Source organism: Harpia harpyja, chromosome Z (genome assembly GCF_026419915.1).
Source record: "Harpia harpyja isolate bHarHar1 chromosome Z, bHarHar1 primary haplotype, whole genome shotgun sequence".
Classification (NCBI taxonomy): Eukaryota; Metazoa; Chordata; class Aves; order Accipitriformes; family Accipitridae; genus Harpia; species Harpia harpyja.
In genome coordinates, this window is record NC_068969.1 from 83,661,105 (window position 1) to 83,686,358 (window position 25,254).

General features: G+C 35.0%; 1 protein-coding gene across 3 annotated transcripts in view; it reads left to right on the forward strand.

Annotated features, from left to right (window-relative positions):
- Window positions 1–25,254, forward strand: part of PTPRD (protein tyrosine phosphatase receptor type D) — a 1,297,083-nt gene that overhangs the window by 364,326 nt on the left and 907,503 nt on the right. The window contains exon 5 of one of the 3 annotated variants that reach the window (XM_052775887.1): window positions 8,314–8,365. The exons of the other annotated variants lie outside the window; for them this stretch is intronic. The gene's annotated coding sequence lies outside the window, so the exon portion shown is untranslated. The remainder of the gene's footprint in view (window positions 1–8,313; window positions 8,366–25,254) is intronic. 3 annotated transcript variants of the gene reach the window in all.

The window sequence follows — 25,254 nt, forward strand, 5'->3', positions numbered from 1 at the left end:
ATATAAACATAAATATATTATCCATAGAAGTATACCTGATGATTGAATTCTTTCTTAAGAAAAGTTTAGTTAGCTTCCTTTGCTGAGGAATGTTTGCAGTAATTCATAGAAAAGACCTTCTGAGTTCATTGTTAACATTACAAATCAAACATGCAAGCAAACATTGTACAAGAACTCTCCCTATGTTTTATCTCAGATCAGTCTTAAAAACTCCCAAACCATTGTGGTTTGATGCTGTATTTTTTTAAAGCACTTTAAATCTGACTTACTGTTCTCTAATAAATCATTAGCATTCAAATAGTGTCAGTCAGATTGGCAAGCAGCCTACATGCACACAAACACATCATTGCTTACTACAGCAAAAATCATGTTTAGACATTCACTGCTTCAAAGCATATTAGCAGTAAATATAACACCTGATCTCTCTCTAGTCTCAACATATTTAGTGAGGTTGTGAAAAGTTCAGCAATATTCCAAGAGGGCAGCTAATGCATCTGTTTTTTTTCATCTGCCTTTGGAGGTCCTTTCTGAAGTCTGTATGAAACTTCACGGGGACCTGATGGGTTTCAGGTTTCCCCGTGAAACTCAGTCCTTTTAGGACAGGTCAGCTCAGTGTTGTTCTGTTCCATCATCACTGAAAGGTCTTATGCAAATTGAACTTCTAGCTTGTGGTGGACCACAGTACAGTTCTTAGACAGATATACAGGTACTTACTTAAAATTCCAAATGTGGGGACTCATGTTGTCCAGCAAATAGGCGACTGAGGGGTGACGATTACATAATAGATTCATAGATTATATCTTCATTCATAGATTTTGGTTCCACTGTCTGTAACCAACCCTTCAGATGAAACAACAGTTTCCTCTGTTCTCTAGAGCTACTGACTCCTGCTCCTCAGGCCTGGAACCACCATGCATGGATGTTCAGCTTAGACTCTATGTGCTAAGCAGGTCTAATCAAACTGAAAAAAGAGGTGGTAGTGTTTGTCCCTCTCCTGTCTGACCAGAAAGGTTGAGCACTGTTAGCTGGAAACATAGCAGCTGTTCATACAAAATAATTAATGAAATAATTAAGAAGATTTCCTGATTCTTTGGAAACTTTGCAATTGTTACTTTAAATGTAAAATTGCCTTTTTAGTAGGGAACAGTTAGAAAAGATTATTCTTACTCTAAAACATGGTTGAACTTAGAATAGAAGCAGTCCTAGCCAGTTGTGACTAATGTGCAGGAATTTCCCCAGTTTATGTATATTTTCTTTGAAGTATTTAAGGTAGTCCTTGTAGAAGGTGGAAGAATCAGCAGGGACAGAAAACTGAAACTCTTCCTCTGGTAATGGACAGCTGGGTCATGATGGACACATTTCCTGCAGTAGTATGACATTTCTGGAGGATTTGTGTGTGACAGATGGGATACCACCTGCTGAGAAATCAAAGGGGTTATATTAACATTATTGAAAATATGAAACTATGAAACAGGAGTAAATTGAGGGTGTCACATCTTTTGCCTCTGTAATATGTCAGGGAATATCAAGACTTAGAAAAAGGTGAAAGAACAGAGGACAATTGACTCATTTGAAACTTCTTCCATAGTCTTGAATATGTAGAAATTAAAGGACATTGGAGGTGTGTGTGGATTATTAAGCTGGACAAAGGTCTTTAAGGCCACATTTACCATAGCTGTCACTATTAAATCTAATATGGATATATCTGGCTGTGTTACATTTATAGAAGAGTAGCTCCCTTGCTGCACTTGTAGTGGGTAACTATATTACCACCTTTTTCAACTGTCATGCAGGAGAATTTCTACACCTTTTATTTTCACTTGTCGCGTGAACACAGCCAGTGCAGACTTACTTCAAGCAACAAACTGAATTCATCTTAACCAAACTTTGGCCATTTGATTTCTGAATGTCTGTAGAGGAATTAGGTGCACTTTAAATTTATTTTTTTGGAGAATTTTTAATTATTTTTAAAAGTGTTTATATAAAAAGACTCCATCAGAATGATTGTAGAAGGCACATGAGTATACACACATACTTTTATCATGTAAAGCATAGATCTAACTAAAAAGAATTTCCACCTTTCAGGTATGATTACAGTTTTGTTTTATTAAAGGTATAGATAATAAAATGTTCTTTTAAATGAGTAATAAAGTTAGGTGAGGAACTTGCAGCAGGAGGTGTACCCTAAAGCTGGACACAGTATAAATATGAGCAGAGAGCAGCCCATATGGAAGAAAAAAACAGATGTTCTACTTGCTTGCATAGGCTTTGGAACTTGTAGTCCTATGCGATGCAAAAGTAATTAGAGATACACCTTTTGCCAAAGAGATAGCCACTTTACAATTTAAAATTACTGTTTTCTAGAACAAAATATTCTAAAATAATTCTAAGCTTCCAGAACCACATGGCAAACTACCTCTTAGTCTCCTTCCTTCTCTATTCAAAGGGCAAAATTTGTTCACTACTGAGTTGTGCAGTATCACATTTTGCCTGTATTACTCATACTGAATGCATCCCTCCTCTGAGAGAATTTTCACTGAAGCCAGTGTGACTCTTTGCAGAACAAAGGACTTCTCAACATGAGAAAATTCTCTTCTTTAATGTTTAGAAGAATATTACATTCCTTTAAGGCTCCCTGCTCATGGGAGATGGGGCAAGTAGCTGACCCATTAAACAGCGAAGAGAAATCTTTTGTTTTAAGAACTAAGTCCTGCCTATTGAAAGATTTTAGGGCTCTTAAATTCTTCACGAGACTTTATGTAAGCAGTCTTTTGTCTCACATTGGTCAAAGTGCTAGTAATTAAAAATCCCCTTCCTTTCCTTTGTTCTATCATCTTTTTCCTGGTAACTTTGTATTAAAAATGGAAATTTGTTTCAGAAGGCATTGAGGTTAAACCAAGTAATATCGCTTGTAGTGCAAAAATCAGAAGTGCTCTGTTTTGTTTTGTATTATTTACTTATTTGTCTGTTGCTCTGAATAATTAAGATGTGTGAAAAATATAGCCACATAAGCAATAGTTCACAAACTACTGACTAATTCATTGATTACTGCTGCTTTGAAATACAACTACAATTTGTGCTGACACTTACAAGTAACATGATTTAGGAACAACACTTTCCCAATTAACATTATAATGTATAACTTTATTTAAAAATCATATTACTATGTAAAACCTATTAAATAGGCAATAGAATTCCTATCGCTAGTGCCCAGATATTTATGTTATAGAAATTCACAGTTATTTAAATATTTATAAAATGAGAGTTGAGAGAAGCACTTTTGAAAAGCAGTTAATAATGAACAGACATCAAGGGAGCCATCATTATAACAGCAAAGTGCTTTGCAACTCCAATAACTTCACTGGTGCAGAAGCAGGCCATCAAATTTAATTAAAAGCAGTCAAAAATAAACTGAAAAATTGAACTGCAAAAGCCTATCCTTTGCCAGCAGCTGAAGGCAAAAAGAAAGAGAGAAGGGAGAACCTTGAAAGTAGTAATGAGTTGATAAGCCTTCCTGCCTGCAACTTGTAATTCGTTCTGTCAGATTTTAGTATCAGTTAAACTAGATTAATAGAACAATCACTGATTCTCTACCTTAAATCTTTATGCACAGTCCCTCTATTATCGGTTTCCATGATAAATGAAAGTCTGAGAGGGTCAAAATTTAAATTTGTTTCCTTGCTTGACCATTTCTTTTAAATAATTCTGACATGTACATTTGCTGGACACAGGCAAAGTCTTCAAAACAACTTAGAGACAGAAATAAACATTTTTATTGATTGGGTCTTTGGGTTCTTGCGGGGAGGTTTAACATCTTTTTACTCAACAAAGGTAGATATCACCTGGAATGTGAAGTATTGACATCTCCATCTGCCACTAGAGGTTCCCATGGTGAAATGAAAGATAAGGAGACTCATTTGTAATGTAATAGGGCTAGCAAATTTATTGCTGCTTTATATGCTCAGATTAATGTAGATATATGCAAACTGTACCACAAGGACAAAATCAATTTACTCTAGATCATTTTATTTTTTATAATAATGTGCTTTAATGAAGCTAAAGCTTCCCTGCTGTGACCTTATTATGTTTTCCAACATCAGTGGGAAACAGATTATGTTGAATCGTAACAGAGCTCATGAAACAGCAGGAACTTTGAGGCAGAAGATCAATTATATTTTAGTGGTCAATACAGAAATAGCAAAGGCAAAAGCCAAGTAGATTCTGGGAATTAAACCACTTGAAAAAAAAAGTAAACAATTTTCATGTCAATGTTACACCGTACAGTTCTTACAGGAGTTAGTAAAGACACAGTAGTTTCTGAAGATGGAAATTTCCACTCTAGTAGATGTTTTAAGAGGATTGGTATTATTTTATAAAACAAAGTGAAGTAAATAGGAAGTGTGATGTTGAAAGATTGAATAAAATTTATAGCAATATGAATGATTAATAATCTATTCTTTGGTAATGAATCAATCTCTATGCAATTAAAAGAAGTGGTGTCAGTTAAGAAACCTGTAATTTATTGCCTGCTATTCAATTTCCACCAGTTATCAGAAACTGAAAGGTAAATAAAAATTAATTCAAAATAGAAATCAAAATTATCCCCCACTCTAACTTCTTCTCCTTCAGCAACAATTGAAGCTAGTACCCTTAAGTTCAGGAGAAAGCAAACTTTCAAGAAAGATTTGCTTATAATCCACTAGATACTAACAAAGAAGCTCTTAAGATCATTCATTCTTGCTGAAATTTCCAGTTACTTTCCGTGTTGTTATACTCAATTTCATATACCCTTTATATTAAAGTACTGCTTAAAAAAAGAAAAAAAAGAAAAAAAAATGAGAAGAGAGTCCGCTACCTTCACTTATGTTGAGAATCAGTGTTTATGTGCTATGTAGGAAGATTTTCTTGGATATTAAGCTAAGTAATAGAAGCTAATACTCATGGCAGAATTCCTGTACAGCTGATACGGACAAAGCCTGCATGCTGTTAACAGACATTAACTTTAATTTTTTTAAGTTATTTTTGCATGGTTCATAGGGAGTCAGAAAATGCATACAGACGCATGGTACATCCTAAACAATTGCCTTGAAGGGATTCTTTGCCATGAGACCATAGTGCACTCAGTGTTCTAACAGACAGATGTGGACGGATATGTGATTGTTATGTTGAAGTCAGATGGTAGGATAATCAAAAGTCTTAGGAATGAATACAGGAAACATATTATGATAACTTCACTCAGTTTGAATAGCATTTATCAGCTAAGGTACTCAGACTGAAGAGTTATCCAGCATGATGTTAGAACTGAATCCAAAGCAAATATGTGCCAAGGTCTGTAATATTCTTTGCATTCCCACTGGTCCCACCTGTGAAACAAGCCATGGAGGATATGAATGTCCCCATATGTCAGCCACCTAAGTCAAGAGTCTGGAGTCCTAAAGCAAGAAGTAAAATGGGTACAATATGTCAGCACTCAGTGTTTTCACAGTCAGGAGGATCTGGGCCCCTCCAATCCACCAGCACCACGGTTTTTTGACTACAACCTTATAGAGAAAGTCATCTTGCCTTTCCCTCACGTACACCAGTGAAGTAAGGATAGGTGTAGAAACTCTCTTATGTCATGACTAAATGAAGGAACCTCAGCTGCATCAGTGTCTGCTCTATTTCTAGAAGGTTATCAAGAAATGGTTTGAGAGAAGTGACTGGTGCATGTTCTTTTCAGACTGTTGCGAGGTCCCTGCTCTTATCTCAAGTCATTTATTTCCAGGAACATAGAGCCAGGCTGTGACACAGAGATGTAGTCAGATTCAACCTGGAAAACAGAATGAAAGAAAGATTTTAAAGGTCCCTCACCTCTTTACAGAGTGGAATCCTAAACATTAACTTGGTATCCTTTGGCCTGGAGTGATCATGCAAATGCCTTTTCAGATGATGCAAGCTAGGATATGAAAGGATAAAACAGGATTATGTCTACCATTCTGCTGTAAAACAAAGTTTTTTATTTTTTTCCAGCTCTGTCAGTAGTTCTATTAAAAAAAAAAAAAGTTTCTCCTTAAAGAAGCCTTAAAATACATTTGAAGTGAAATCTGAGTAAAACAGAAAAATATGGTGCTTACCTTTGAACAACAATTCACTATAGAAAATCTTAATGGTCAATGCCTGGTGCAAGTATTTTGTTTTGTTAAATGAATTTTAGTCTTGAGCGGGTACCTTGTTTTTGTTTCAAAGAAATGGTCAACAATCAGATAACCTTGGGGATAAAACCTAGTTAAAGATAATGGAGCTCTGCTTTCTAATAACATACCTGTGGGAAGTACTTATAATTTGAAAGCCTTTTGGTTTATATTTGTTTTTTCTGTTCCTCCTTCCTTTTCTTCTCTAAATAAAAGCTTCTTTTTATGCATAAATTTAAAATTAAGGTTAGTTTTTTCCCCCAAGTCTCTGTAGTGCAAATATGTGTCCAGAACTGCAGAAATCAATCAAATGTAGATACAACTTATAGAGGACGTGCCAACTATGTCTTCCAGCTTTATTATCAGTGGGGTGCTGCCTCTAACACAAGTAAATAGAATATTAGCTAACATTCTTTAATCAAACCAGCTTTTAAGTAACTTACCAAACAGTGCAGTTTCGTTCTTTCTTTGATCTTCTTCTTAATCAAGGGAAGTTCCTCTGTGGTACCTCAAAGTTAACTAAGTTTGGATCAGCTTTTTCAATGTGATTTAATTAAAAGATATGACTGTGTCTAAGATTTATCATATTAATGGGATTTTTATTAGACATTTTTCCCACTCAAATGTTATTTTTTTACATTAATATACTGAAATATCAGCAAAAAAAAGTATCAGCATTTCCAAATGAATTTTAAAGTGTCTGGGGAAGGAACAGTCCTTTAAAAATCACTTACGTGCATATTTTAGGACTTTAAAGCCTAGTTCAGTAGTATAGTAATAAGAATGTAGATTGACAGGAATTTTTTCCCTGTAACATCAAGATACTAAAAATATTCATAATTTACAGAGGAAGGAAGAAAAAACTGAATGTTAACAAAGTTACAAGGATAGTGGTACCTGGGAGTTATGAATGATGACTGAGTTGATTCTAAGCAGTTCTGACTTTATAAACACTAGTTAATCCTTGCTCCTCCCTTGATAAGAAATGCTTGACATATCAATTAACATATAAATAAAAAATCATTTTCAGGATTTTTCCATTCATGTTTCTATTTACTTCTGTAAATGTAGAACTATTACTGTACTTTACATACTGTTAAATCTTGTGTCACTTCGGTATGAATTAACATATTTTCAATTGAAAAATTGTCCTGTTTATATTAATCTAGTGCTAAAGACTGTCATTCAACATGTACATTTGAATTCTAATTTGAAACCTACTTATATCATGATTAATTTACAGTAACATTGTTTTATTAGCTTTGTCCACCACATTGAAGATACATTGGTGAGGCCTCAGGTCATTAACTGCTTATTTGTCTTGCCCCTCTCTTTATACACACTATTAATAAACATCTTAGAAAGCATCAAGTTATTTTATTTTCTGTGTTGAAATAATTAGTGTGTGCTATTTCAGTAAAGCTGACTTGGTGCATGACCAAATGTACAGATGCATAGAACAGGATGCCTTCAAACTTCTATCTAGGATATTTAAAAAATAATTTAAATTTTATTTGAAATTGCGTTATTGTAAGATGTTAATACCCTAGGAAATAATGAAATTAACATATAGCTTGGAGTATGTTTTTAAAAGGTTTATATAGAAAAAAAAAATTTTTTTCTTTATAATAATACTAGAAAGATCAATTGTTATAGTTTTTTAACACACTTTTATTTAACTGAAACCTGATTGCTTCATTTTCTACATAGTCACTGAATATGGCATTGTAGTTTCAGAAAAGATGCAAAACAATAACTTGTTTGTTGTGGTTTGTTTTGTTTTGATTTGTTTTGTTTTTAAGTAAAAGATCCCTACTATTTAATAAAAGCATTATTATGACTCTGCATACTTTTCTAAGCATGGAAATAGATTTCTAATTTACACTAGTATAAAATTACCTAAATATCTAGAAAGATAACATTAGTAAATATTATTACAATTAATTTCCTTATGATTTTAGGTTATATATATTTGGGGGGTGGGGAGAAGATGATTATTTGATGTTTATTGTAATAAAGTGTGTAGCTGGCATGAAATTTCAGCTACCGCTGTTCTTCCAGGAAAATGTATGGTTTTGTCAGTGTATGTATGTTTTGTTGTATTGGCTAATATTTTCAAATTCTGATGTTTCTCCATTTACAGAAAAGTATGAAATATCATTTGTTATGCTTAAGAATTATCTGTGCTCTCCCAGGTAAGAATGATAATTTACCACATGTGCAGGCTTCCTATTCTGTGTTCCCAAATACTTTGTTCCTAGTCCAAAATAGGGCAAGGTACTAAACTGTTCTCAGTGGTAAGGAGAGGTGATTTCCAGATTAGGAACAGTGGGCAAGGAGAAAGTATTCTCCAGCTGCGAGGCAGTAAATTCTTCAAAGAACTTGTTTCCAAACATTCTACTATGGTCCCTCAGCAGGCTTATTTTCAGTGCCTGATGCAAAGTTCCTTGAAATTAAAAAAAAACCCTGAACCTGCCATTGTCTCCTCAGTCTTGAAATGTTCTCTTAATAAGCAGTGATTTGTTATTAGAATTGTATAAATATTTTCTGTTGATACAGTTATTCAAAGTTTTCAGGCTCTCCATTTGCAGGATTTGGTAAAACAAAACTAGGTATCAGATAAATCAGGCTTAAATTTGTATTAATAATTTGAGAGCAATTAAATGGTAAATGCATTGGTAGTAGGAGGAAAAGTAAGAATATTAATTAATTCTCAATGGAAGTACAAAGCTGTTAACACATAATGATGAGAGAGCAGAATCATTCACTACTATTGTCCTCCTAAAAGTCCATTGCAGGGATAGCTGCATGAAATAAGCATGTATAAGACCTCAGGGTACAATGGGTAGGGAACAGCTGGAGACTACTTGGAAGAAATAGGGATTTTCAAATACCTGACACATTCACGCATTCATTAACACTTATCTTTGAGAACATGTAGAGCATAGATGAGGTTCCAGAAGACTGAAAAATGATGAATATATTTTCAAGCTTTTAGAAGGAGCAGCTGAAGAATTATAGACATGCCACAATAACTTCAGTTTTCAGAAAAACACTGGGACAGATAATAAAATAAACTGTATTTACACACCTGGAGGAAAACAAGTAGAAGAAAACCAGCCAACTTGAATTTATTCTAAGTGCATAATGTCAAATCAACTTAATTTCCTTCTAGAGCAGGATAAAACTTTCAGAGAAAGAAAAAAGTATATGTTGGTATCATCACTATACTAAGGCTTTTGTCATTGTCCTGTATGATATTTTCATAAGCTAAATTGGGAAGCACCGTGGTCTAAGTGAAAGTTTCATAAAAAAGTAAAAAAAATTGTTTGGGCAACCTTACCGAAAGAACAGCTATTAGCGGCTTACTGTCAAAACAGATATCAAGTGGCATTCACTGTGAAGTTGCCACAGATCAAACAATCTTCTACAATTAACCAACAACTGGAACAAAAAAAAGCTTTTACATGTTTCACCATGCTTGGAGGGCTTTCAGTAATGTTGAATGCAGGTTTAAAGTACAGTAGCAAATGTTGGACTTAGCCTGTATAATGTTGTACTTTAACATAAATACATTTTTAAAAAATTGCATTTAGGAATAAAAAATTCCAGAAATACGTAGTATGGAATAGCTGTCTTGATAGATGAAGTGTTGACATAACCTCCGGAAACTGACGTCTAGAGAAAAGGTGAGATGTTTGGAAAGCCTAAAAAAAGACAAGAAAGAAGTTAGGAACTCTGGAAAACTCCAGAAAACTTAATCAATGAGAACAGATTGAAACACCTGGAGTTATGTTATATAAAAGAAGAGTTGGATAGGAACTGATAACACTCTTCAAAAACCTAGTAGCCTGCTCCAAAAAAGAACAAGCTGATTTTTCCTCTCTGTGGTGGCTAGAAGAAGTAATGAGATTTTATGTGAGATCTCAATTAGACAATAAAAGTAGCTTCAATGGTAAGTATATATTGCGCAGGTTGTAAAAACTACATAATTTAAGACCTGTAATAAAAAGATTTTAAAAGCATGGATTACATAATTATTACTGTCCCAGGGCAAGTAGTGTCTTAAAGAGTCCCTTCCAGACTTGTTTTCTGTTATTGGTCCTATAAATTGCACTAAAATATCCTAATTATCCTTTGTTGATAATTTGTGATAGAGAGTCAAGCAGCCTTTGTTCTTTCTTTTTCTTTACATAAGACTTTTAAGTGCTAAAACAATTATGTAATACTATAATATTATCAAACAGTGAATTTTTATAAATACTTCAAGGTTATTTTAACTCATCAGACAAACAGGCTTTCATTTTTGCATGGGACTTTAAGATTGTCATCTATGTAGTGTCATTATATTTGCATGCATAATATATTAAAAGATAATGCATTTTGAGAGAGTGGGTCATGAAATGTATTTAATTTAATGCTAGACTACTTTCTGTAGCAGTTGTCATTTATTAATATACCAACTCTAAATAAATGTGCATACATTTGCAGAAGGAAAAAATCTTTACAATTTTTTCGTTGCTAAATTGGAAAGAGTACTTATCCTTCAAAACTGCAAACTCGTCCTTAAAATCCATTAATCAGCATGTTAGCCATCCATAGCAGAATTTTATGAAAAACACCATGCTAACCACACATTTGACAGACATGCTTCTTCAGGTAGAAATCTGTCTCCCTTGTTTAATTTATAATGAACAAAATACGTGCATCAGCAATCAAAAACTATTAAGGTCTGTAACAGCAGAAGCTGAACTTTGCATTTGGGTCTGTTGTTTATTTCTGAAAAAAGGTTAAAGAGGAAAATTATTGTTCCCAGGATGTAGGCTGGAAAAAATGCTGTCAGAATAAGCCTTTCTTCTTTAATAGTTGAATATATGTTGACTGTGTAGTTTACAGGATAGCAACTTACCTGTGACAGGTTTTAATTCCTGTTATGGAGACTGGACTGCCAACTGACATAGGCAAATTATTTTCCATCTCTTTGGAAGAGTTTCTCCATCTGTTAAATGCAGATAATAATTTTCCTTTGTATTTCTTTACAGTTGCAAAGCATATATGCTTTCATTTTGACATTTACCAGTCTAGATGTAAATATAATACTGACTACTGGGTTAATATCTTGTTAATTTCATGGGCAGCTAGTTAGACAAGCTACACAGTATCTTCTGAAATCTTATGATGCTTATAAGTTGTTGTATGTTGACATCAGCTGAACAACCAGTTTGCAGTAATTTCTAGATTAATTTGGTTTATTATTAGCCCACTTTCTTGTAATATGATTTGTATATATTAATACCCAAAGTAATTCAGTATCTTCTATTTCCACTTTTATCCATCTCAGAGATGTTCCTAGAACAGACCTTATTTAGTGCCTGAACTGGAAGATAGCTGGATTTTGAAAGCTGATTTGTAAATAAATCATGTGTTCCAACAGGCAACCTGGTATCTAGATCATTTGAAAAACAATTTGATAGATATTATCCCCAATTGAAAAAAAGAGTTAGGTAATACATACAAAAGTGTCAATGTAAGAACAGGGAGAAAAAAAATTGGTAAAGCATTTGGCATGTTTCGAAGTAGCTTATGGTGCTTGTACTGATGTGAAACCCTCATATGATTTGTACATACTGTAAGACAAAAACACAGGAATCGGTTCCAGGAAATAAAAGTCTTGAGATGTTCAGAAAAAAAAAAAAAAAAAATCAAGTACAATATATACTTCAATAAGCTTTAAATTTAATTACTTTTGCAAGCACTGAATGGTTTAAACTGTAACTTTAAAATTTTTAAACGTAACTTTAAAGAACTGCAGGGAATAAACCAAAACTGAATTACTTTCTATGGGATTAAATTGTGTATAAATCCAGAATATTGACTTTAAACTGGTGTCGTGGTTTAATCCCAGTTGGTGGCTAAGTCCCACAGAGCTGCTCACTCACTTGCCTCACAGTGGAATGGGGGAGAGAATTAACAGGGTAAAAGTCAGAAAACTCGTGGGCTGAGATAAAAAGTTTAACAGGAAAAACAAAAGCCACTCATGCAAGCAAAGCAAACCCAGGAATTCATTCTCTACTTCCCACCGGCAGGCAGGTGTTCAGCCACCTCCAGGAAAGCAGGGCTCCATCACATGTAACGGTTACTTGGGAAGACAAATGCCATCACTCTGAACGTCCCCCACTTCCTTCTTCTTCCTCCAGCTGTATATGCTGATCTTGACATCATATGGTCTGGAATATCCCTTTGGTCAGCTGAGTGATGACATATCCCTGTCCCAGCTGTGTCCCCTCCCAAATTCTTGTACACCCCCAAACTGCTTACTGGTGGGGTGGGGTGAGAAGCAGAAAAGGGCTTGACACTGTGTAAGCACTGCTCAGCAGTAACAAAAACATCTCCCTGTATTATCAACACTGTTTTCAGCACAAATCCAAAACATGGCCCCATGCTAGCTACTATGAAGAAAATTAACTTTATCCCAGCCAAAACCAGCACAGCTGGCATAGTTTTTCTGTGCACTTCCATGTTAGTTTAATTGCTTTTAACTTGTGGAAGAATATTCTTTAACTGAAATATACTAAATAGATTCTATTTTTGGCAAATCTGTCCTGTCCAGCCCTTCCTGAAATAATAATTGCAAAAAGGTTGATATATTGGATACAAGATAGTAGATTTCAAAGTTATTGATTCTATGTTCTGGTTGGGACGTTTACAAAAAAATACTTCACTGAATCTGTACTTAGGTAAATAATGTGGCCTGAGTTTTTGAAGTCTGGAGGACTGAAGATCTTAAAATGAAGTCAGTGTGCCTGGTGGGGGTGGGGGGGGGAAGGGCAAAGTTAAAAATAAGCCATATGTCTAAAGGCTAAAAAGTCGTCACTACATAGCTGTTTCTCTCTGCTGCTCTGTCCTCCTTTTCCCCTGCTGTAGCATGGAGAACAGCAAAATTTCTCATTTTCTGAGGGGCAAGACTCTACAATTGCAGAGAGAAAGGTATTATCTTCTGAAAGCACAAAAAAATATAGATAATTAAACAGAATTCAGTGCTAATTATTCTAATTTATTTGGGCACTAAGTATCTTCAAAGTTTTAACATGTTTAAAGAAAGAAAAAACAAAGTTAAGAGATTTGAACATGATATGGTGTTGGTAATATGGAATTATAATTCAATTCGATAAAGCCAGAATACATATGCAGGTTGTAGATTCAGCTACCCTTTCCCCACATTTGTACTATTTTTCCATGTACACAACTGGCAAATATCACTGTTAGAGTGAAATTTTTGCTTTCATAATTTCCATATTTCAGGTCTCATTGCTGACAGTATTTCTTTTCTATGTTGCAACTGTTAGATCTTGTAATATAGAGGCAAATATATAGTGCTGACAGAAAGATTTTGCTTAGTATCACTTAGGGAAAAATCAAAAAGAAAAAGCTGAACTGGGCTGAAACACAGCTACTAAACACTATAGATTGGATATACAGAATAAACTGATTTAGGTATTTATATATAAAATTTATACACTCTGTTCTCTTTTTTCTAAAAGCAACTCAGAAAACTTTACTTTTAACAGTTAGGTGTAGTATGCAGACTGTTGAAAATTCATGAATTACTGTTTGTAAAGAAAGCATCCTGTGACTGGCCTTGCAGTTGTGATTCTGCCTGTAAGTCAGTCAATAGACACTTTAACTGGTTCCATTGACTTACTTATTCAACATCTATGTTCAGATTTCATTTTCATTTTAAAATTACATGAATTTAGTGTCCAAATTCATAAGCAATTTTGCTATGGTGTAGCTGTGTTAATTTGTTCCTTGCGTTAAATTCTGTCAATCAGATGTGATTTATTGTGTTAAATGACACATTGTTTTATCAACATTATCAAATGAAATTAAAAAATTATTTTAGAGGGAACAGAAATGAAAGAGAAAATGAAGTAGTAATTTTAAAATTTGTTTTATGCACTTACGTGGGTGTATTTTTCATGTGTGCCTAGGGTTTAGACTTCCTCCAGATCATCATGGCACAAACAGATACCACAATGATTTATAAGTCTCTATCACCAGATGAAACCGATTGGACATTTTAAAAGTCTTCATAAAAACTGCATTGTTAGGCACCCAAACACAAAAAGTTCAGCAGCTATCTCACATGACATAGCATGATGTGATAAAGACCACTGCTTCATAAAGGGCTGCAGGGGCCAACTGAAGCTGTATATAAAATAGATTTGGTGGACTCAAACAAAAACATCTGCTTAGAACTATATTGATATATGGTCCAGATTTATGTGTTAATATCCTAATGATAAATTGCAGAACAATGTGATAAATTACATTTGTTGTGTAACTTTGCCCTAAACTATGATTTAGGAATTACATCAACTTCCCAAACTTTAGAAGAGCTTTGAGTAATCACTATTTCCCTGTGTCTTTGGGTTAAGGAAGGGAAATTATGGTAAATTAAGCTGAAGACAGGCATTCTACAGTTGTCTCTGAGAGAAAAACTGAATGTTCAATGTCTTGCTAACTTAAAACACCTTAATTCTTCTCGAAGACATTTCTGTGGACTGTATGAATACTCAAACACTTATAACAGAAATATACAGGGTACAGGGATACAGGGAGATATTAATCCTGAATTTTAAAATTATCATAAAAGAGTGTTGTGGTTTAACTCCAGCGGGGAACTTAGCACCACGCAGTTGCTCATTCACTCCCCCTCTCCAACCCAGTGGAATACGGGAGACAGTCGGGAAAAAAAAAAGTAAAACTTGTGGGTTGAGATAAGAACAGTTTAATACAACAGAAGGGAATAAACTAATAATGATAAAAACAATATTAAAATAACAATAATAATATTAAAAAGGATTGGAATATACAAGTGATGCACAATGCAACTGCTCACCACCTGCCACCAGACACCCAGTTAGTTCCTGAGCAGCCATCCCTCCCAGCCCCACTCTCCGCAGTGGGAAGGGGCCTTCTTGCTGGCTGGGCATAACAAGCTCAAAAATCCTTGACTTTGTCTAAACACTAATTAGCAACAACTGAAAACATCAGTGTGTTATCACTGCATATTCTTCTTATACTGAACCCAAAACATAGCACTATACCAGCTACTAGGAAGACAATTAAAACTATTGCAGCAGAAACCAAGACAAAGAGATAATAAAAAGTTATCTTATTTGAAAAACTCCAAGATTGTCCTATTAAAAGCAGAATTTTATTGTACATTAAAAAGTAAGAAAGCTGGATTGTATATTCTGACGTAAGAAAACAAAATATTAACAATTGTCTGCATAATTTCTTAACTATGATTTCTATTAAATATGTAGTAGAATACAATATATTTATTTTTATTTTTTAACCACTTATGTTATGGTGGCAATGAGAGGTCCCAAGTGTAAGATCAGAGTCACATTTTGTTAAGTACAGAACTAAAACATAGTAAGAAGCAGCCTGTACTGAAAGAATCCAATTTTTAAATAAACATTACAGATAATAGATAAAACAACATATTTAGTACTGTGGATCTGAGCACAGAAATACTGACTTAAAAAGATAAGAGTAGTAGAACTGGTAAATGAATCAGTATCTGCAGTTTGCAGTTTCAAGGTTGTCCATCCTTAAGATGTGATTATGACAAGGTTTTTAAAACCTGTTTAATGACCTAAGTCACCTGTGGATTCAGTTGTTTTCTCCTCTCCTTATTCAGTGTCTTAAAAAAACCCAGCATCAAGGATCCTAGAGAAAGATGTTTGGACTAATCTTCACTTACTAATTTGTTATCAGGTGCTTGACTATGTGGAAACATAGGTAGATCACTGCAAGTAGGTTCAACTATAATGTGAAAAGGACATCCTGTGAGGACAAGGAGATCCGGAAATAAAAGCATCTTTTCAAAGAACTCCTCCTTATCAAGACACTAAGCTTGAGGAGTGTGTTTAGGTAGAGCACTCTCTTTTCTAGAGCATACATTTCTTTTATTTAAGTTGTTGGAGAGACATAATATATATATTCAAACAGAGCACCTGTATGCTTTCTATTCACCTTTGTGGATATAGGAAAAGGAGGTTGATTATGGATGGGAAGGCTGTGTAGAACTTAGTACTTTGATCATACTACCTGAAAGTTTGACACAAAATACTCAAACCACAATTCATTCTTTTGCTATGTTAAAATGGAAACATTGGAAACATTGTTTTATATCTGTTTCCTTTTTTCCAAAAGTTTGTTACAGTGCCTGGTCTATGTGTTTAGTTTTTCTCCACTGGGATGAACTGCATAATGATTTGACAATGTACAAAATTACTATTTTTCAGAATATAGTAGCCACAGAAAAGTCACGAAATAAATAAAGGAAATAAAGAAAAGACACTTTTCTCCCTCTATCCTTTAGAGAACAAATATGAAAACTGGCTCAGGCTGATATTCATTCTTAATTTTTAATATTTTTACAAATGAATGTAGTTTCAGTAAAAATATAACCATAAAGTAGTGTTGTTCCTGCTAAATCATGTGAATCTTGAATTTTATTGCTTTTTCTTCTTCATGCTGCATATGTATCTATTTTTTTAAGATGCGTTTACTGATAGTTGATGAAAGGCTTCAGCCTTTTAGATGATGATCATTAATAGGTTTCAAGAGAATGCAGCAGCATATTAAGTGAAATCATAGGGTTCCATCATATTGCCGGGTTTCTGAAAATATGGTGGTTCTGTTTTAGTTAAATCAGTATTTTAACATAGTATTCTTCCTCTTAGAAAACAAAAATCAAAGCATCTCAGAACTGAATGCATTTGAGAAGTTTGGTAGATAAGCAGGTTCCCTGTTACATACACAGCCACCTGAACCTGGCAGATGCTAAATTAAGGGTATCCAGCTTTTCACAGAATCAAAGCTCCTCAAAGAGCATGTTTCGTCAGTGTGATAGCTGTGAGATATGTAGCTGAAAAGACCTGATTGAATGACACCAAATTAGTCTCTAATGGAGCATTTGGTAGGCTTTTGCCAAGATATTAGGAAAAATAAGAACATTCACAACACTCAACATTGAGAATGTTGAGATTATTTATAGTCTGGTAATTTTGTGAATAAACAAAAAATGCCTAAAACCAATGCATTATGTGTTCATTTCTGCTAAAACCAGGTTTTAATCCAATTAAATATTCAAACATAATCTAGAGTTTAAAGTTAGTTTGCCAGATCACACCACAGTGCTTAGCACCTTGTTGAGTTATCTATTAAGTTTATGATTACTAAGACAACTAGCTATAGCCATGCACAGCAGAGCACTTGGAATCAGCTTTGTCAGTTCCAGTGGCTCCAATCATAGGCAAATAGGCAAAGGCAAATCAAATATTTTACTTTATTTGAAAGTAAAGACAGAATGAAAATATAGTTTTGCAATTTAAATACTTAATGGTATAGCTGGTCATCATCATATTGCATGTAATTCTGTCCCTTCCCTGCCCTATGTATCAAAAATCTAGAGAAAGGAGAGGGGATGATCAAAGACATTTCTGTAGGAACTAATGAGAGAATTAATACATTACACCATTCAAGCTAAAAACAAGATAACTGAGGGAATTATGATAGAAATTTACATAAATGTATGGAAAACCTGAATAAAGTACTATTGATCACTACTTTTATTCATATAAAAGACATTTTTTTAAAGGAAGGTTTTTTTGAAATAGTTTGCTATTGAATTGTGGAACTCATTGCCACATGATGTTACAAAAGCTGAAATTGCAATTGTATCCAAGCAGCTTTAGGCAGTTAAAAAAAAAGGTACTGAAGGGAGCCTTATAATTTTTAAAACAAGAGAAAAGGAAAAGGACAATGAATGTTTCAAACCTTCAAACTGCCAGACAGAGTTCAGAATTCAGCACAAACAAAAGTGTCACTCTCAGTAGGTACCCTGGGTGTGTCCAGCCTCTTCTGGAAGACAAGAAATTTCAAAGGTCCGGACACAGGCTTTTATATGACAGTAAGTGTCAGACCCAGTTCTTGTTCCTGAACCCATTTTCTCTACTGTTCTATAGCAAATAGGTATTATTTATATAATATTGATATGAAGCAAATTAGACAGACTTCAGAAGGAGCCAAACTATCCCAAAATGGGGAAGGACAAACCAATCCCAGAGGGGCACCCAACCATCCCCAAAAGGCGTGAGGACAGACTGAACCAATAAGAGGCAGAGTCTCTCTTCAAAAATGATCCACAAAACAGAGTCTGGAGTGAGAGTCCAGTATCTCATAGAAGGTTCATCTGGAATTCAACCAGGAAGTTCTCAGAGAGAGAGAGAGGCTCCATTTTGACTAAAAATCAAGTTCTTTTTATAACATAGAGATATAAAAGGGTGTAGAACATCCTACTTTGAGCCACAAATAGAAAATGTTCATTTCTCTTTTTCACCTGTAACATCCAATAGATGATGATGTTTTCTGTTCTTTCAGAGCAATTTTACTTTTCCAGATAGTTTTCCACCTTGTCAGTTGCCATTACAGTCCCTTGGTTTTGTGCTTACTGGTGATATCTTAGGATGTCTGCGGTTTCTAGCTACCCTCGCTGCACTTCAAAGAGGCCAGCTGCATTTTTCAAGGATATTTCTTGTTCATAGGCCTAGTCCTCAAGCTAGCAGTTTCAGGCTGGCAGGCCTTTCTCTATCAGTATTTTTCAGTACACAATTTCTTCTGCTCAGCAATTTTCCCCTTCTAACCAGGTGGTCTTTATGGTTGCTCACATCGACACATAAAGATGTTTTCATCTGTATGCTTGAGTTAGTTGGAGGAAGTTCAGATGTATTCTGTTCAGCCTACTCTGGAAGTTAATCTCAGGTGGTTCAGGTAGTTTAGTGATAAAGGGAGATTAGGAATTATCTTCCCTCTGACCTTAATCAGGAGAGAAGGTGTCCTAGGAGATCAGATAGCCTTTGCTGTCTTGGGCAGGGTAGTGAGTGACCCAATACAATAAGTAAGTGATGCAGGCTCTACTTAATCAATGGCCCACCAAAGTCAAAATATCTCCAGTCTTCTTCCCATTTGGCTACTGCAGATTAAGTTATTAAGGAAATGATGGGTATGTCAGGTGGACTGGAGGAACACAACTGAGAGGGGTAAAAGTTGTAGTATGGAAACCCAGAACTATAAATCAATGAAAGGGTAGTGGGGAGTCTGTTTCAATGACTGCCAGGAGCTCACAACAATAGCACAGTACCAATCTTCACAACCTGTCTGAATTTGCAGTTGGTGTCTCTTTCCCTCCTTCTTTCCATAGTCATCTGCCACGTCCAGCTACACAGTGTACAATTAGCAGTGGAGAAGAAAAGTTCCTGTGGCTAAGATGGGAATGGGGATTGTGCATCAGATATTCCCATTTTCTTGTCTGTCCTGTCCCTAGAAAGAAATATCACTTCTTACAAATTGCCATCAGTCTCCTCCATGAGTCCTCATGGTTCCTGCACTTACCACCTTTTGAACCTCCCTTGGAGTTTTCTCACATTCTCCATGTTCTGTGCTGCAAGTTCCCTTGTCCTCCCTTTGAGTGGAAAGATTTCTAACATCTGGGAAAAGAAAGTTCCACAATGTTTTGTGAGAGATCAAGAATGTATTCTGGAGTTGTTTCAGCTGAGCTAGATCCATGTGAAGTTAATAGTTACTTCTGGTGCTAACTTTGGAAAGAACGAATTTTAGAAATGACAATAAATAATTTTAATTTTTGCTTAGAAACTATTGCATCACATGTTTAAAAAATATTTTCATATAGAACACCTATCCTTCCATGATCAAAAATCACATGTTGAAGTTGAAATGTAGGAAGCCTAGTTAAGTTGCAGAGAAGTTAACAGACTTATACTTTTCTTAGCTGTTTTCTTAGTATGGATATGACATATTGTTCCTGTAACACTGAAAATGTAGAGACACAGATGTAATGAGGTACAGTAAGACATATAAAAATAAAGAAAAACAGATTCTGTGGTCTTTTTTTGTTAGAATTTGTGGCATTATGGCTGTCCACAATTGCAGATGGACTGTTGAGAAAAATTACCAGCTGGTGGCCTTTAAGAAAATGGTGTAATGCTCAAAACTGTGCAGGCACTGGTGCTAAACTGGTCTCTAAACCTTTTCTTGTGCTATATGCATGGAGAAAAAATGAATATCTCATCTTTAAACTATAAAACAGCCCCCTCTAAGGAAGACTATCTTCTAGAATAGGAAAGACAAAACATTTTTTGTAATGTAAAAGGGTAAAAGGTGGGTTCTTTCTTTGGAATCTGGCTATACATTAGGAAACTGCATTTACAGGGATAATTCTTCCAGTTAGAACAACCTGTTACAGTCCTTCAATGAAAAAAACTGAAAAAAACCTTATCAGCATTCAAAGACTTTGGCCAAACTTGAATGCTGTGAAGAAACTCTTCTCAAAGATTTTTTTGATTTTTATCACCTTGAAGTTCTGAACTAGTGACTTTTGAAGATCTTAATCATGATAGATATAGAACTAATGGAAAACTACAGATAGTTTTTGTGATTTTTAGTTTTTCCATCAGCACTGGTAAAGGAGCTAGAATTAATCAACTGTATTATCTGCATATGCCTACAGTATTCCTTTTGTATCCTACAACATTAAAAAAAGATTGTCTTTGTCTTACCACAATTTCTTTATTTCTTCTATGTTCTAGTACATTTCTATCATTAAATTTTCTTGAGGGATATACATATGTACTGTTAGCTGGTAGTATTTTGCATTATTTAATTCCAGAGAGACAACCAAAATCTGTATGCTCACAGTTGTTGCTACAACTTGGTTTATTACAATTTGAAAATATAAGGAATATCAGTGTACAATGCAGCTTCATGCTGAATGCAGTGCATCTGTCACTTTCTATAACAGAAAGCAGAGGAACAAACATGGCCAGGTAACATTGTTGAGTTTGGATAATGTTTTTCTTCACTGATTACATAAAATACTATAAAGTATCACACAGTCCTATGAAGTCTGATACACACCATTGGGGTACGCATTTATATTTTTGTCTCAGTGAGAATCAAGCAGTAATACTAACTCTGTTTTTAACTACCCAAAGCTGTGATTGCTTTTGAATACAGCCTCACCATTAAGCTTTAGAGATTAAAATACTACCTAGATAAAGAAAAAAATGTTAGGGGAGATTAAATTTAGATACTAGAAATAAATCACATCATGAAAGCTGTAATAATATTTAGTAAGTATATTTTCAACTATCTACTAATCGTGCCTCTTTTAAGGTGCTTTTTACTTTTAATAAAGTCCGTTCTTTTTGTAGTAGGAAGGGTCAGAAATGAATTTTTCAAACAAGAAAACATTTTGAGTTTTTGTTCTTTTACCAATGAATGTTTTCAGAAACCAAAATTCTGGAAGTAATATATATTGTTTAAACTTTTTCAACTGCAAATTGCAGAGTTTCTGTTTTGATTTTAGGGCCAGAAATACTGGAACAGGACAGTAGCAGAAAGGGACAATGAAGCCTGTGGATCTGCTTAGATCCCAGCACCTACATTGGTTTTTTTTCCCTGATAACACTGTCTGTCATGTACATGCACATGTGATACCATTCTTAGGGCTTAAACCACACTGTCATATTGACCCATTGTTAGCTGCCCTTGAGTGGCCTGAGTGAAAATGTCCACCCCAGAATAGGGGTACAGAAAGATAATACAGGCTAGAGATGTAGTCTGTGCTTTTTCCAAACAATCTATTTGTAGATACATATGGATGAAATGGCCATTTTATTTCTTCTCATAGCCTGCCTACATACTTTTCCCCTCCTATTTCCTACCCTGTGCAGACCACTATTACTAGTCAGAGAAAAAGGAGAAAAGAAGTAGTCTATTTTAGATGGAGCTCCTCACAAAATAGTTACATGTTGTCATGGTTTAACCCCAGCCAGCAACCGAGCACCCCGCAGCCGCTCACTCACTTCCCCCCCAGCCAGTAGGATGGGGGAGAGAATCAGGAAAAGAGGTAAAACTCATGGGTTGAGATAAGAAAGGTTTAATAGAACAGAAAAGAAGAAAGTAATAACCATAATGATAACACTAATAAAATGACAATAGTAATACTAAAAGGATCAGAATATACAAGTGATGCCCAGTGCAATTGCTCACTACCCACTGACCGATGCCCAGTTAGTCCCCGAGTGGCAATCCCCCCACCCCACTCCCCCCAGTTTATATACTAGACATGACATCACATGGTATGGAATACCGTGTTGGCCACTTTCAGTCAGCTGCCCTGGCTGTGCCCTCCCCTGCAACCTCCCATGCCCCCCCAGCCCTCCCACTGGCCAGGCACCAGAAGCCGAAAAATCCCCAGCTTCAGACTAAACATTACTTAGCAACAACTGAAAACTTCAGTGTGCTATCAAAATTCCTCCCACACCCAACTCAAAAACATAGCACTACACCAGTGACTAGAAAGACAATCAACTCAATCCCAGCTGAAACCAGGACACATGTACAAGCATATATGTACAATTCAGGCAACCAAAAACATTTCTCTTGCTCCCTGACAGGTGAAAAGGAAGGCAAAAAATAAAGAAGAGAAGTATTGTTAATTGTGTGCTGTTATTGAACTCTTTGTGCCAAGTGGGGAGACGTTATTAGCAAGGTCGGTGCCAGATGTCATTGTGATATATTAAACAGAGAGTGTGGACACTATTGTGATATTTTAAGGTCATGAAAGAGTTATGGAAAGGGCAAAATTTTACCTTAAAATGAATGAAGGTTAACCTGTGATATGATGGTGAACACGCATGCTTCTCTAAGCAGGAGTTTTTATTGCAATAACTTGTCATAATGTTTGCTTTGACTGTAAAATCATTGGGAGTGCTGTTTACACCCGCTGAACACTGATTCAGCTGAAATGGTTGTGTAAAGCATTTGGTAAGGAAGACATGAGCTGATCCTCATCTATAAACAAATTTTTTGCAGGTATGTATGTTAAAAACACCCCTGAGCCTAAACAAAAACACAAAGCTAACCTGGACATCCATTTGTATGAAACAAATATTTACATTACTGTAGGTATTCTGAAAAAGTTCCTAAATATTAAGTCCTAAGCTGAAAGCTTTTATTGTTCTGATTAAAAGGAGCATACGATTATCTTACATGTACAACATTTTTCTTAAAAAAATTATTCTCTAACTTCACAGCATCCCTTTGATGGCTGACTTTTTGGAGGGTCTGAGTGCTGTCCTGCTATTAATGAAAGTTCTTCCACATCCTTGTTCTTATGACTTCTACTCATTGGCTATTTTGAAGCAGAAATGTGGAAAGCAGTGTGGAAAGTGGAAAATGCATAGCTTCACCTTTATCCTCAGAGGAACTTCAGAGGTGACAAAATACCCACAAATGAGGAGATATCAGTTTTGATTCTATATGCTAAATGACTTCAAATCTAATAGGCAGTTTTAAAATTCTATATAATGCAGAAAAAATGGCCAGTTTCTCTGATCTGGAAGACAGTGAAATTAAAACAAATGTTCGAGACAGTTACCATGCAATTACATTTCTTTTTAGTCTAGCTTATACTACTGTATTTTCTTGTCTTGGTTTTTTTGGTTGTTTGTTTTATTTTTCTGTAAATATGTGGATGACCTTTCAGTTTCATTCTCAGCACTGTGTGACAAACTTTGTGTTACTTTGCAATTATCACGTTAAAAAAATAATGAAAATAAACACACCCAAACTAACAACTTCAGAATGTTGAAGGGTTGCCTTAATTGCAAGATATATCATCTGTGGAATAATTTCAAGTTAAGACACAGTCTGGTGTAATATACTCTTATTCTGTTTCAGTCTTTCTTGCTGCTCTCAACACACAGAAAGAAGTGGAAAATAAAATAGTTCTTGCTTTTGCCAGTAACATCATCTAGATACTTTTATGTAATTCTTCCATGTTCTTTGAAAAGAAAACTAGCAGCTGTAGATTTTATTATTTTTTTTTTAAGTACACATATTCTGATGGAAACATGAACCTGTATTTGTATGCAAAAGACTGAGCCACAAGCCTCTTATCTATCTTGTTTGTAGCAGACAAAGTGTGGCAAACGGACCTTTTAGGTTCCCATCAGTCATTTTAGGAGCAAGGTACTACTTATACTTACTTGCCACACAGCCAGATGACAAATAAGCATTCCATTACAGAGAAAACTACCACATCCATCAGCCAGTTTGGAGTACTATAATACTTCTTTCATTTTGTTCCATATTGGTAAAAAGGCAAATGTGCAGAATCCACCCTTATTTAAAGGTGCAGATTGCAGTAAGTGGGAAAGGGAGTTGAAAGCTGAAATAATACCACTTAATTTTTAGTTTTCATTTACTAATGCTAGTGGTGTAACGAGGGTGGAGAATAAGAACCCCTGAGCAATTCAATAAAAAACTGCAAAATACATAAACCATGCTGCTAGACATATGGAGTGGAAAACTTCCATCCTTTTCACTCCTGCTCCTCCCACTGCACCCTATTAACCACTTGGGTTCTTGATTCTCAAGGTCTCAAATCATATGCAGTACATAAATCTCATCAAAGTACAGTCAGAGAAATTTTGAGGTTCTTCAGTCTCCAATAAGACCTCATTTCAGGGACAGAGCCCTACAAAATAAAATTTATTACCATTGAAATCCATTTAATACCATTTATTTGTTCCTTTGGTGATCATGTACTTATGTAAAATTGAGCCTGCCTGTGTCATAATGTTATTATGAAATACTTACTGGTTTAAGTTGTTCCATCTTAGGAAACTTACACTGCACTTCAGGGCAAGCTGATTTATTTTATCCTGATTGTTACATTTGTACTTCATAGGTGTCACAGGCCTTTGCAATAGCTACTACACAAGTTACTACATAGCATCAGGAGAAAAGAAAAAAATTGAGAAATATTTTAACTATTTAGAATTTTATTCTTCCAGATTTCATCAAATATCAAAAAGTGGCAAAAGTTTCTATTTGCCAAAAAGCAGAAGATTATTAATCTTTTTGTATAGTTATTTTTTTCTGAGGATCCAATATTACTTGCAAGAGTTTTTTCCATGTA